The sequence below is a fragment of the Cryptotermes secundus genome, unplaced genomic scaffold (genome assembly GCF_002891405.2).
Source record: "Cryptotermes secundus unplaced genomic scaffold, Csec_1.0 scaffold225, whole genome shotgun sequence".
Lineage (NCBI taxonomy): Eukaryota > Metazoa > Arthropoda > Insecta > Blattodea > Kalotermitidae > Cryptotermes > Cryptotermes secundus.
The window spans coordinates 64,056-79,133 of NW_019731218.1; the positions used below are offsets into that span (position 1 = coordinate 64,056).

Consider the following 15,078-nt stretch of genomic DNA (forward strand, 5'->3'; position numbering starts at 1 on the left):
CCTGCGACGGCACAACAAGAAGAGGTTCCCATAGTGATACCGGTCGGAGTGACGATGGCCTGCCAAGAAAGGGAGGCACGTCCAGAAGAAGAAGAGCCGACTTCAGCGAACAGGAAACCTGAGGCGGCAGAACTACGAGAGGTACCCGTACAAGACGCCGAACTAATGCCGGTCGGAGAACCGAAGAATAAAAGGCGCAGGGACCGTCATCGACGAAATATGAAGAATTCGACACGGGAAAGTTGTGGACCCGAGAATAAATTGGCCGTCGTCAGCAAGGGGCAAGCTCTGCAAGAGTGGCATGGCGCAAGAGGGACATCTTCAGGAATTCTTGGACCCGAGGAGATCATGCGTCCCGGATAAAGTTGGCTGCCATCTGCAGGAAGATATCCCGTCGCGCGACAGTGGCACGACGTTGGAGAAAAGACTTCAAGAAGGAAACTCCCCAGGGACCCTGCGGATGCCGGAGAAAGGATTTGGTGCCCAGGTCTCGCGCCAGCAAGTGGCTGGAAAACCAGAAGGAACGACGACGTCAGCGAGTGCAAACAACGCATCAAGAGCTGTTACGTCGACATGAGGAACTTCCGAAGACAAACCTGATGAAGGATTGGACCTCGTGGAGGGGACGGCCCCCTCCTAAACGAAAAAAGGAGCAGGGCACAGAAGAGGAGCCGGTAAAATAGAAGAACCGGCCTCCCCATTGAGAGTGAATGTGCCATGTGAGAAAGCGATGGATGAATGTGATCTTCTGGCGAGCTGAAAGGAAACCGCTCGAGACGAGCTTTGTCTTAATGGGGGAGCGGATGTAACGGACGCAGAATAGTCGCTGCAAGAAGAGTAACCGAAACAACAGGAGACACCGCAAGCACAGCTACGGGACGGAAAAGGAACGGGGATGCACTGCTAGGCTATTCGGGACGAACAGCCTTAAGGAGGGAGCAGTGTGACATGTTGCGCAAAGGAGAACCCCCCCACCAGCAGTGACGCGGCGGGTGAGTCAGCGCTCCCCTCCCCCTCCTCCGCACGGTAACGTAACGGTGACGCAACAGGATTGTTACGGTAGTAACAGCGGTTACTAGCAACACAGCGCCAGGCAACAAGGGTGCCTATTACGTGGCCGTTTTCCGTATTGTCCGATCAAGGCTACATAAGGAGCAGCGAAGGCTATTCACAGTTAGTTGTACTGTGACAGCCACCGAGTTGTACTGAGTCGGAGTCAGTTAGTCCTGGAGCTACCCACGAGTCAGTCCTCGAGCTACCTCGGAGTTAGTTCCGAGTTAGCCAGCAACCAGTCAGTTGTAACGTGGCCATCGCCGAAGATAGTTCCGAGCAAGCCTACGAGCGAGTGTGTTATCAACAGTTCTCCAGTCAGCCATATAGTATAGCAGCTGTCGCGGAAAGAAGGACAGGACGTGTGTGTAATTGTGTAATTGGGGGCGTGTGATACAGCGATACCTAGCTCCCCTACTATAAACGTGTAGACCACTGAAGACAGAGTGAACTGATTTGCGCATAGGGTTATAAATCGTGAAACCCCGCAACAGTGTTAACAGATTAATGCGATTAGGGTTATAAAGTGTGAAACCCCGCAACTGTATAATAATTAATTGTAGCCGTTAGTTGTAGATTGTTAAATAAACCAATTAACCATCTCTACGGCGTCTTCAGTAACGAAACACGTTACAATATATACAATTTACCATTTTACCATTCAGTGCCAAGGGATGTGATGGGTCTAGTTCTTTCGGCCTCACAGTACAAGTAACAATATATCAAAGTACTCAATTACAGAGACTTTGCGTTGTTTTTCTAAGTGTGTTATAGACATATGCAGAAGACTAATTTAATATACGCATTAAATAAGAACTGTTTACAGATGTGTGATGCAAGAAATTTGTAAGTTCTGTCCATCGGTTAAGTCCTATAGTTTATATTAAGAAAAAATTAGGCGAAGTACAGGTTGGCCGAGTACACTGATTAATAATACACACAGGGAAACAGGAAATTCACATGAAATTCTGATAAGAAAAAAATTAACTTTTTTGAAAAAGGAACAGATGACACATGAAGTAAAACGATCACTGTGGCCAAGAGGCCCGCCATGGATACGAACAGTTAAAATCTTGAAATCACTGGAAATGAGGGAACAGCTCCTTGCTCAGTGGGGCCAATACCTAAGGAAGTGCCCCATCTGCTGCCACTGGAGAGAAGTCACAGTGGGCCCAATAATTGGTAACAAAAAAAATTTTGCTCTGGCCGGGAATTGAACCCTCTTCGTCCGATCCGTCGCCACTGTGGGAATCACCACATTGAATCGAGCGCTAGCCAATCACAGGCAAGGAACAAGCCAATGCTAAGCAACGGCTGTTTACCGAGATGAGCTATACACGGCTCGATAATATATGAATTTGAATCAAGAAAATATTGATATTACAAGTAGCATTTAGGAGGTCACATCAAAGAAACCGGTAGGCTGGTTTGCACTTTCAGCGCAGCATTCTCAATCCACTGACATCAGGAAGAGAGACAAGATGTTCGCAGTCTAGAGATGAAGCCTCAGTAACTCTCACAACCAGAGAGAGAGAGAAAAAGCACTTTATTATAAATAAAGACGCAAAGAATGACAGGAGACAACCACGCCAGAGTGTCCATTCCGGTAGAGTGACGAGAACAGCTCGATGCAGACGGTGTCTTGAAAAAGAACAGCGACTTCTGACAAGTACAGATAAGAGGCGTTGCATTACGCTTATGGCAGCCATCACTGAAGTAATGCTTGTCTTGAAAACACAGACGGAGTGCAATGAATGCAGGGTCCATTACTGCTTCCCTTGTGACCGTCACCGTTTTCATTCTACAGTAAACTATGCCATTTTACCTCCAAGTGGCAGATAAAATGAAGCAGCTCCTGGCAGTAAGGAGAAGACCCATACTATATAATATTCTAAGAAGTCATTTAAATCTCCATTTATTATAATTAATATTAAGTATCCTACACATTTTATATTAAATAAAAACACTTTTATTTTATTTAACATATATCTTCCATACATCTCTACAGCTGTCTAAAATGTCACTTATCATCATACAACAGGCGAACATATTTCGTACAACAAACGATTAAAGATATTGCAGACAAAATGGCTGAAAAATATGGATGAAAGTAGAATGGAACTACGAAACTACAGGGAGAATTGTAAGAGTAAAAGTACGCAGACAGTGGAACGTTATTTTCAGACCGGTACAAGTTTTATGATGTAAAGCGACGTTTCGGAGTAACATGTCGCCTCCATTTTCAAGGCCAAAGAATAAGCCGAACAATAAGCCAGTATGAAGCAGGCTCTACTCGTTACCTGTTTATTCTTTGACCTGGAGATTGAGGCGAAATATTCCTCGGAAACGTCAGTTGACTTCCAACCGATTACACGACGCTGTATCTCTTCATAACGATCGCTATGAGAATCTCAAATCTTACATTTCATTTCTGGATGCCGAAGATGGAACATCGTGTAGATTCGCCAAACTTCTTGAAACATTGTGATGCGTACCTGTAATTATTGTAACTAACTTACCTTCCACATTATACCAGTGCTATTACTATTGCTGTTATTAAAAAGATAGGCCCAATAAAACCTATAGGTCATCTGAACGGAAGGAATTACTACAGTATATGGGAACCAGTTTCCTCCTTACAAATACGATAATTTGCCTCCACGTTACGTCTTTACGTTGTTCAAGGTATTGTAACAGTTGGGCATACAGATGTACGCAACATTGCACACTTAAAGATGCACTCTTAACGATATAGAATACCCAAGACTCGAACTTCTAGACTTCAGGAAACAAAGGTGGCTACAGTTCATCGCCATACAACAAAAGACCGTCTATTTATGGCTGTGCCATTCCTTTAACCGCATTCCAACGTTTTCTATTTAAATGTTATAAAAGGAGAGATGACTGGTCAGGATTCAAATTCCAGAGTTACAAATACTGTTTCCGAGGATATGTGTCTCCAGTAACAAACCATTTGGTACGTGTTCACTGGCCCCAGTGTGGCTACCGTACACGGTTATGTTTCTGTGCTAACAAAAGCCACAAACTGCTCAGATAATGCTGAATCCCAGACCGTTAACCAAACACGAAACTCTGATTAGATTAGCGTACTCATTAACCTCCACATGTCATCTGCCTTTTATCGGTCCAGTGTGTTATGAAATCAAATGACTACCGACTGGCCAGTCCCTGTATAGCCTACTAAACACATATACATCAAATTACCAATAGAAAATTGGTTATCAACTTAGGCCACCATGTCATGAAACATTTGGGATTTATGACAGAATTACAGTCCTTTTGGCCGAAGTTGATAGAATTAACATGCCGATGTTTGCACCTTGTTTTACGTTTACGTGTAGTAACATGGGCTTGAATTTGTACGTATGCATCCTATACGTACGTAAAAATTAAGGACCACGACTGTGATATTCCAAAGAGCAAACAGCGGTTTAATATTAAATAGCGAACTAGGTAACTCTGGTAACAGAAAGGAAAGGTTAAGCACGCTGAGCACATAAGCCTACCACTGGACCTACGCAGAGGCTCCTTAATCTACATGTCAACAACTCAACCTGTTCCCTAACCATTTCCATATTATGAATGAATTACTCGGTCAGAAAATCGGTTACTTCTGTAAAAATCTGGGGTTCCGATAACTGCAGTGAAAATAAAATTCTCTGTCATCACTTAGCTGCATATATCACCAAACGAAAAGTGCAGAAGTGTGGGTGCATGTAAATAAATGACACACTTCCATATCCAAGCTGAATTGAATACATGATATAACATTATGTATTGTAGTTGTGTAAACTGAATTTCTATGAGCATATATCCAGCGTACCGTTGCGCTCCAATATAATATTCCATAAAAAAATACATACAAACATAATTTCAATTATAAATGATAATTTTGCTTTTTTAAGTGGGCTAGTAATTAACCTTCAAAGGCTAGTGAAAAATGCCGTGTGGCTTCCCCCCCCCCCTTGGCACTACAGCCCCAGTGGGTCTAGGCCTACCTCCACGAACTTCTCCGTTCACTTCGGTTTTTCTAGATCTTACACATTTGGTAGGACAACTTGGGCGAGTGATCAGCTCGTCGCAAGGCCTCTACCTGTACACAAACACAGAAAAACGCACACACACACAAACTAAACATCCATGCCCTGAGTGGGATTCGAACCCACGATCCCGGTTTCCAAGCGAGCGAAGACGGTACATGCCTTAGACTGCTCGGCTACCGTGACCGGAGTGGCTTTTCTTTACACCATTTTTTTTTGTTGTGGCTTCGTCTTAAGGGCACAATTAGAAAGAAAATTAAGGGATTCTCTTGAGTTTTGGTCTGCGACAAGAAATTCCACCCGTAATATTCTCAAACAGCAAACGGAGATACAAAGATTGAAAAGCGAATTTCTATAGAACCGAGGTGTTTGAAGTCTACATGACTCAAAGCAAGAGGAAGGGCAAGTATTATTCAGATTAAAATACTTTCAAAACCAGAGAATGTTCGAAATGGCAATCCTTTCTCTCTGGTGTGAAAACCATTTAAAGTCCATCTGACATGTTATATTACAAAACGACCGGATACCTTGCACTCAGAAAGTAAGGGATGGGAAGATTATATGAGTGTCGCTTGTTATTTGGTAGGCAAGAGGTGCTAAAGATAGTTGTAATGCGGTAGAATTTCGGCAAGGGTTTTGTAAATTTTAAGTATTAAGCTATCTTCGGTTCACAGTTAGAGAAGTCAGGTGAAGGGTTAATGTTTGTAGTAGAATGCAGGAAGTAGCAATGTCAGTAGAAAATTGTCGCATTGCTTAGACTGCTGATTCACGCGGAACAGACGACAAACGGCCAAGGCGGACAGAGCCGACTCAGCGAGACCGCCTGAGGAGAGCCAACCTTCTCTCTACCGAGATGACCAACCAGGACGGACCTTTGGGGGAGAATTCGCTCAATTAAGGGGTGGAGCTTACCCCAAAGACAGGAGTCATCAGAGGAAAGGTTATAAAGAAGCTAACACGACTGGAGGAGCTATCTTTTTGATCAATCTTTTGATCCTTCTTTTGATCAATCAATCCGTGTATCAGAGTACAAATGTTAAGTGAGTAGCCAGCCAGAGGCCAAGAGGGCCAGAGCCATGGTCGTGCCAGACCAAGTGAGGGGACACCATCAGCTTCCTACATCAAGTAAGTGGAACTCTTCATATCAGTCATGGATATATAAAGTGATATTATTAAAGTGCTCTTAGGCCCTGAGTAGGAACGTAGGAACCCCGAGAGTTAGGATGGTGAACCCAAGTGCGTTTTCATCCAAATTACAATGTGTACGTAACCGACCACTGTCGGCTACGAAAGTGATATGGATATAAGTATATATATATTAGTAGACGAAAGTAGACAAAGTAAGAGGGATGCGTGTCTTAACGACTTACCCCACAGTCACACCCTCTATTTCCCCGATCTCCCGTACACCTCCCAAGTTAGCGAGACTGTGAACTCACAGCCAAGAGGTAGCTAACGAGACAAGTACAGGTGCTTAGCCTTGCAACTGGCCATTCCCCAAGGGCGCAACGGCATGGATGGCGGAAGAGGTGGAGCGAATCCTCCACGCCTCACTTCGCGCCATAACAATAGTACGTGTAGAATACATTACTGGTTTCATAAAGGCAGAAACAGTTATCGTTTTAACCAATAATTGTCGGTTAACCGAATTTACCTGGGTACATGTTGCAGACGAAAAATTTTAGATGGAATATTTTACCTTCTCTACTACTGGCTGTTTTAGATTGTAGTTCCGTAGCAAGCAAAAAAATTCTATTTCCTGCAAGCGGTGAATTAATGCGCGGAAATGAAAAAGATAAGCATCACCAACAAATGTGCAGGTCCATCAATTCACATATTGAGAAGTGTCACGAAGACTCCCTGCCCACTTCCGTGTCAGTATTTTCTGGAATTAAAAATGCAGAAATAAATAGGATCTCCTTACGGCGCATTTACTTTATAAACTTCATGAATACGACATAAAAACATTCGTTTATTTTAAGCACTATTCTTATCCGAAATTCAATGTTTCTTTGTGTTGTCATTCAAATTTTAAAACATCCTTTAGAACCTATTTTTATCCAAACCTATATAACTTTCAAATAAAAGAGTTACACCGCATAACAAATCAATCAAAATCATACTCTCCCCCTTCTTGACAATACATCAGCTTATGAAAACGCAATAAAATGTGCCATCGCATTTCTGTCAATAATCTTCGTAAAGCTAATAGACTCGCTAGAATATGTTACAATGACGAAAATGACGTATTGGAAATTGACTGGGCATTGCAGTTATTTCCGGTACAATACTAACTGGCGGCTGCATCCACATACCGCACATTACGGGCCTTCCATTTTACTTCCTAGTAACTAGGAGTAAATAAGGACTGTAAAGAAGTCAGTTTTTTAGTAACTTCAGCAAATCCCCATACAATAGGTACGTGGGTAAGTCAATAAGTAAGTTACAAATGGATATAGAACTTAAACAAATAAGAGTACTGATTTGAAAAATGCTTTTATTTCTCAACACAGTCTCCCTGTACATTGAGGCACTTGTCCCATCGTTTTACAAGCCCCTGAAAACCAGCAGCATAAAATTCTTTGGGCTGCTGTCGGAACCAGGCGGCGACTTCCCTTTCTACAGCTTCATCGTCGGGAAAATGTTCAGCCGAAAGATGATGTTTAAGAGAGCCGAACAAATGGAAGTCGCTTGGAGCAAGACTGTGACAATTCGGGCTAGCATATCGCGTCCTTCATCATGGTAGCGATCGAGATGCTGTAATGCCAGACCCATTCTTTGCATTTTGTGTTGTGGTGTCACCATGCGCGGCACCCATCTTGCATAGAGTTTGTGAAAACCTAACCTGTCATGTATTATGAGGTAGGCCATGCCGTGTGAACACGCCTGGTTCCGACAGCAGCCCAAAGAATTTTATGCTGCTGGTTTTCAGGGGCTTGTGAAACGATGGGACAAGAGTCTCAATGTACAGGGAGATTATGTTGAGAAATAAAAGCATTTTTGAAATCAGTGCTCTTATTTGTTAAGTTCTATATCCATTTGTAACTTACTTATTGACTTACCTACGTATTTTCCCATATTTTTTCAATCAGTACGAGTATGAATATTTTTAATTACAGTACGAATTACGAGTAAGTTTGCTGTTTTCTGCTGTGTGATGCCGTGCAGTTTGGTCGAAGCGGTGAAACGCGGGCGCACTTCCTCCAGTCGGCAAGGAATCACATCCCATACTCACTGCAGTGAGAACTGAAATCCTCGAAGAGTATGAATGTTTCCGTATTGTTTCGCTGGTGCTTTCCAGGCCAGGCTTCATTTCAGACAACTGCAATTTGGTTTCCGTGCATTCATTGTAAGAGAGACTGAAGGCATCTTCCGCAAAGCGCCACTTATAACTACCTTAACTTTTCCATGCTATGCACGATGTATCTCTCTTAACAACAATGATGGTTGTAGAATGGATTTATCTGGTGCTTGATACCCACCTTACTTACTTACTTACTTGCTTACTTATGGAGCTTAGCCCTTCTTGAGAAGCCAAATCTGCCGCTACTCAAGAATTTGCCAGCATTTTATGGAACCCGAAGGTTCATACCGTGTTCACAAGAACACACTAATGGTCCTTATCCTGAGCCAGATCAATCCAATTCATATCATCCCATCCTATCCCTCTAAGATCCATTTTAATATTGTCCACCCACCTACGCCTTGGTTTTCCCAGTGGTCTCTTTCCTTCTGGCTTTCCCACCAATATCCTATACGCATTCCTCGTCTCCCCCATTCGTGCTACATGCCCTGCCCACCTCATCCTCGTAGACTTGATCATTCTAATTATATTTGGAGAAGAGTACAAGTTATGAAGCTCCTCACCGTGCAGTTTTCTCCAACCTCCTGTCACTTCATCCTTCGTCGGTGCTTGATACCAGCGAAAGAAAACTCTCGTGCCATCTCGTAGCAGTTAGAAATAAGACCATTTGTCTCCTTAAAGACAAGGACTGTATCCGCCACAGAAATACAACGACAAAACAAAATTTTCTAAATGGAACCAAGGTTGTTCTTTTGCTGACGTTGTTAATCGACAACAATATTGACGAGTAGCTACTGTTTCTAAACCAGTATCTAGTCACTAGTCGTAAGCAAACACAAAATACAAAACATAAATCATATAAATGCGAATTATACAAGGTATATATGGAAGGTCTGACAGTAACCTTCACATAAACTCACGTCAATACCTACCTTGCTTGTATCCCTACTCACACATTGCACTTCATAACCGCAAAGCAGCCATCATCAGGTGTAAAATACAAACATATTAGAAATCCATACTGCAATGCAAAGTGATATAAAATATAAAAACATGTATAAAAATATGTAAAACGTATCTGCAGTCGAAACACGTTATGTGTGAGTAGGAATAATGGTAAGTAATGCAGTATAATGTAAGGCTACTCTCATATCTTGAATGGTGGACAAAAATGAGACGCAACATTACAAAAAATATAATCATACAATTTATGTCCACAGTTGTATATTTATGTGATGTGCAAATTTTAGATAACACTGAGTTAGGAGTATGGGTAAAAGTTTTTCTTTCATCGCTAACAAGTAACGACATTTTCCAAGTGCTGTGCTATGTAATGGACCGCCTCTGTGGTCTAGTGGTCAGAGGTCCGGGTTCGATTCAAGGCGCTACCAGATTTTCTGAGAAGTAGTGGATCTGGAACGAAGTCCACTCAGCCTCGTGATCATAAATGGAGAGCTATTTCAAGGAAATGGCGGCTCCGGTCTAGAAAACCGAAATTAACTGCCGTGGGAATTCGTTGCGCTGACCACGCGACACACTCTACCTGCTAATGTTGGCACTAACTTCGCTGTCAAGCAGCGGTCGCTCGGTCGGTATACTTCGATTGCGGACTAAAACCACGAAGTTTTTTGTCTTGTCTGTGCTACGTAATATCAACGAATTGGCCTTAGTTTGCAGTACTGGGAAGATTGGGGGTTAGAATAACACTAGAATCAAAACTTTATAATTTACATAGTTACAGGCCTACATCTTCGAAATATGTGCAGCATATATTAGTTTGGTCTTACTTACTTACTTACTTACTTACTTACTTACTTACTTACTNCACTGGGAAGATTGGGGGTTAGAACAACACTAGAATCAAAACTTTATAATTTATGTGGTTACAGGCCTACATCTTCGAAAGATGTGAAGCATATATTAGTTTGGTCTTACTTACTTACTTACTTACATACTCATGGAGCTGAGCCCTTCTGGAGGAGCCGCCAATTCTGCAGCTACCTCCCAGCATTTTATGGAACCCAAGGTTCATTACCGTGTTCACAAGAGCCCTCAACTGGTCCCTATCCTGAGCCAGATCAACCCAATCCATCCCATCCCATTCTGTCTAAAATCCATTTAAATATTGTCCACCCACGTACGTCTTGGTCTTCCTATAAGTCTCTTTCCTTCGGGCATTCCCACCAATATCTTATATGCATTCCTCGTCTCCCCCATTCGTGTTACATGCCCTACCCACCTCATCCTCCTTGACTTGATCATTCTAATTATTACTTGGAGAAGAGTACTATTAGTTTGGTCTAGAGCAGGGGTCTCCAAACTTTTCGAACCGCGGGCCACATTAGGTAATTCAGCACTTTCAACGGGCCGGATAAAATGAGAAATTAATAACTCGAGGTATATGAGTTTTATTGAAAGCGCAGAATTTCATAAACTAAATACAAAGTACGTGAGAATAAATTATCGTCTATTAATGACAACAGACAGTAGCAGCAAATGCTCATATTTTCATCACAAATTATAATAAAACAATTAATGTGAATGATGGAACTCTTTTTGCATTCTTAAAATCTGATTAAATTGAGGTTCAAATTTTGAAACGCTAATCACAAGTAGCGACTTTAAATGTTCATCGGATAAATTTGCCCTGTATTTCGACTTGATGTACTTCATCTGGGAAAAAGTTTGTTCACACAGATATGTCGTCCCAAAAATGGAGATAAATTTACAAGCAAATTTCTTTAAATTTGGAAATTGCTCAGAGTTCAGAAATTTATAAAATTCGATCAAATTTCCTTCCTTGTATTTGTCTTTAATATGATAATTTTCCTGAAGTTCAATAATTTCCATTTGAATTTGACTTGGGACATCTGCAGCATCACAGTCAAACGGATTTTGAAACAATCTAATTTCCTGAGCACTGGAATCCAAATCAGCAAATCGCTTCCGAAATTGTTCTTTCAAATCTAAAATGACTAAATTTGCACACGAGGAAGGAAATTCTGCTTCACCCTTTTTATGCAACTCTGCACAGTATAGCATATGAACAAAGTTACAATTTTTCACTTGGCTTTCCAGAAGTATCAACTTTGCTCTGAATGCCTTGATAAGTGCACATAAATCACAGACTAAGTTATTTTCACCCTGCAACTTTAAATTCAAATGGTTCATATGGTTCACCAGATCAGCAAAAAATGCTAATTTCCAAAGCCACTCGGTATCTGATAAAAGTGGTTCGTGATGGTTTTTCCCGGTAAGAAATATATCAATTTCATTCCTGAGCTGAAAGAAGCGCGAAAGAACCTTTCCACAGCTAAGCCATCGAACTGCAGTATAATATGTCAGGTCAATAAGCTCGGAATCACATTTACCAGTACTCATTGGAAAATTAGTTCAATTGGCGCATTTCTGCACAATTCTTTCGCGGGCCGGATAAATTCACATCGCGGGCCGATATGCAGCCCGCGGACCGTAGTTTCTAGACCCTAGGTCTAGAGTATGAAATGCCAATACTATGAACTCGCAAAATCAATATTTCCTTTTTTGTTAATGAACAATGGCCCGTGACTCAAGACAAAACAAGGGTAGGCCTACAACGTACGTACAGTTTTACGATGTAGAGTAGGGAGACTGATAGGGACTAGTGGAGGGCTCTTGTGAACACGGTAATGAACCTTGGGGTTCCATAAAATGCTGGGTAATTCTTGAGTAGCTGCAGATTTGGCTTCTCCTCAAGAAGGGCTCAGCTCCATAAGTATTTTTTATTGCTAGTGGGGGTGGGACTAGGTCCCTTGTATTGCGGCCACTTCTGGCCTATTGTACCAGCCCCAGATGATAGGTGAGTGTAACTGTGGAGCAATTGGTGGAATGAAGATTGTCAGGGGAAACCGAGGTACTCGGAGAAAACCTGCCCCAGAACCACTTTGTCCACCAGAAATCCCACTTGAGCAGACCCCGGGATCGAACCCGGGCCGCCGCAGTGGGAAGCCAGCGACTAACCGCTTGAGCTATGGCGCGGCCTAAGTAAGTAAGTATGGAGACTGAGATGGCCGAGACATGTAGCACGGATAGAAGAGATGAAGAACGTATACAACATTATAATCGGAATGCCCGAACATAAGAGACTACTTTCGAGACCCATGTATAAATCGGAGGATAATATTGTGACGCAATAATCCATTGCTGAGCAACGGATCGGAAATGACGTTCCTGCTGTAACGAATAGCAACAAAAGAGTCGTTGCTATGTAGCAAGTCGCTAAACACATGTTTCCGTGACTACAGACAGAATAACAACTAACTGTTCGAAGTACGAGTAGTGCTTTCTTATTGGGACGCCTAGAAGATATAAAAGAGTCGTAATTCATTCGTAGGAGAGAATCTTCATACGGCAATCAGAGAGCAGTTCAGTGTATGAGCTGTGATTCGTCAGTGGAAGAGAAGACGCTTGTGGTCCAATAAAGAATGGAGCGAGTCGCAGACAGTCACTGATTGTGAACTGTCATAATTGATTGTAATTGTAAAGAAGTGCCAATAAATTCTATCACTGAATCCAGAACCCATTGTTATCAGTCAAGCCAACCAATAAATATGACGATATTACAAGAAGTTCTCGAAAGAGCTAATCTCATAATTTCCTTTGAAACGACAAGGATTGCACAGAAAACTGCGCGTCGAACAATTCTTCTATTGTTGCGAGTGTATTAGTTGCCGTGGTAACGTTATAACAGAGCCGCTGTCTAGCAACACGGACTTACGGGATAGATTTATGAAATACGTCGTTGAGATGGGCTCAGTTACTGTAACGGATTTGATAAACAGCTCTGTAAACACGGTCCAGCACGCAAAAATAGATCAGGTTTTGTTTTCTATGAGATCTGCGCCACGCTCAGTACCGGTAACGGACCAATTAACTCGCAGTCTGACATGTGTTTTCTGTGTGGTCTGCGCCGTAGAACAATAGAGGGGCTGTGTTTTCTGTGCGTGGTCCGTGCCGAGAGGATATGAGAAAATACGGGAATGGGAATGAATAAATATCTGGTCATGAGCCCCAGGAGGGTGCTCGACACCAAGACTTACTGACTGACGGGCCGTCAGTCGCTATGTGACTTTGACTTTGAAAGCAAGTCTCAATTCTGAGACAGTAAAATATGTTCTGGAGTCTCAAAGGACTCAGACCCGAGAAAGACTACGCTGGGAAGACCCAGTAGCATGTAAAAAAGACAGATCCGTCCTCTCCTCAGAGAAGGCGCCCCACAGAAATAAGACCGTAACTGTCAAACAGTAATAAATATCTGGTCATGAGCCCCAGGAGGGTGCTCGACACCAAGACTTACTGACTGACTGACCGTCAGTCGCAATATGACTTGGTCTTGGACTTGGAATTGACTTGACTGGAGTTCCGACGTTCCAAAGGAACAGCAGTGTGGCCAGAAGAAGAATTAGAAGACTTAGTGTATGATGTTACATGTGTTGTAGTACATCGATACTGGGAATGTGTAATTTAGTGAGATTTTTACAGGTCTTGTGTTATAAATCTGTTTCCGGGAAACGAATAGTGAAAAATAGTGGAAACAGTTTGAGAAGATTGTGAATTGTGTAAATCAGCAACAGTGCAATAATTATATGTAGTTACGACCTCTAGGTGGTTAATAAATCCAATTACCCATCCGAACCCCGTCTTTAGTCACTAATACACGTCACAATATATATACCGAGTTTCATAATGATCGGTTCAGCCATTCAAAATTTGATATGGGGGATACATAGACACATGGACAGCATGGTGATAGCATAAGCCTGATTTTTACAAAATGAAGAAAGTAGGCTAAAAATGGATGTTGCATAAAGAGAAGGTTAGGATTTATACTGGATTCACTTGACTCAGGAGAGAACGAGCGGCGAGTTCTTATTAATACAGTAATAATTTTTAGAGTTCCAGTAGAAGGAGGGAAATTTCCTATCCAGTTCAGAAACTATTAGCTCCTAGAAGAGGACTCCACTCAGTGACCCCAGCCAGTTAATTGTAGTTCACAAACAGTTTCTTAGCTGGTTTAGATTATGAGATTTATAAACGTTAGTCCGTCAGAGTGTGAAATTAATCAAGATATATTTTGTATATTTCGAGAACGTCTTCGATACAGAGGCAATTAAATGTCCACACGAACACCGTGCGTCCTTCCCCGGTCATCGATCCTACTACACTTTTATCTCCATTCTGTGAACGTGTGGGGAATGTTCCGTAAAGCTCTTCACACGTGACAGCATGAGGAAAAGTACCTCCAACAATGTAAGGTGGACAGAACTGTTCTGGCTAATAACAGATACTATACACGCTGAAGCCTGCTGCCACTGCTTATACAAAGTCCTGCGCAAAAAGGGTTTTAACGTACAATGTAAACAGAGACTGATATTTAGAGGTCTAAATGGAACATAACAGCATATATAGGAGGCGGGAACGTAGAAAAGTAGCGGACAGACAGATACTCGTAAAATGCGACAAACAAGAACATAAATAATTACATCAACATGTACGAGGTGCCACATTCTATTTAATATGAAATAAGGACTGTGTGTGTGTGTGTGTGTGTGTATATATATATATATATATATATATACATATATCTGTGTGTGTGTATTTTTTTTAAGAGATTTAGAATTATGT

General features: G+C 42.0%; 1 long non-coding RNA gene across 1 annotated transcript in view; it reads left to right on the top strand.

Annotated features, from left to right (window-relative positions):
* Positions 1-5,995: 5,995 nt before the first annotated feature.
* The window catches only part of LOC111866423, a 19,739-nt gene continuing 10,656 nt past the window's right edge, over positions 5,996-15,078 (top strand). Inside the window, exon 1 of the long non-coding RNA XR_002843136.2 lies at positions 5,996-6,236. This is a non-coding gene — a long non-coding RNA (uncharacterized LOC111866423). The remainder of the gene's footprint in view (positions 6,237-15,078) is intronic.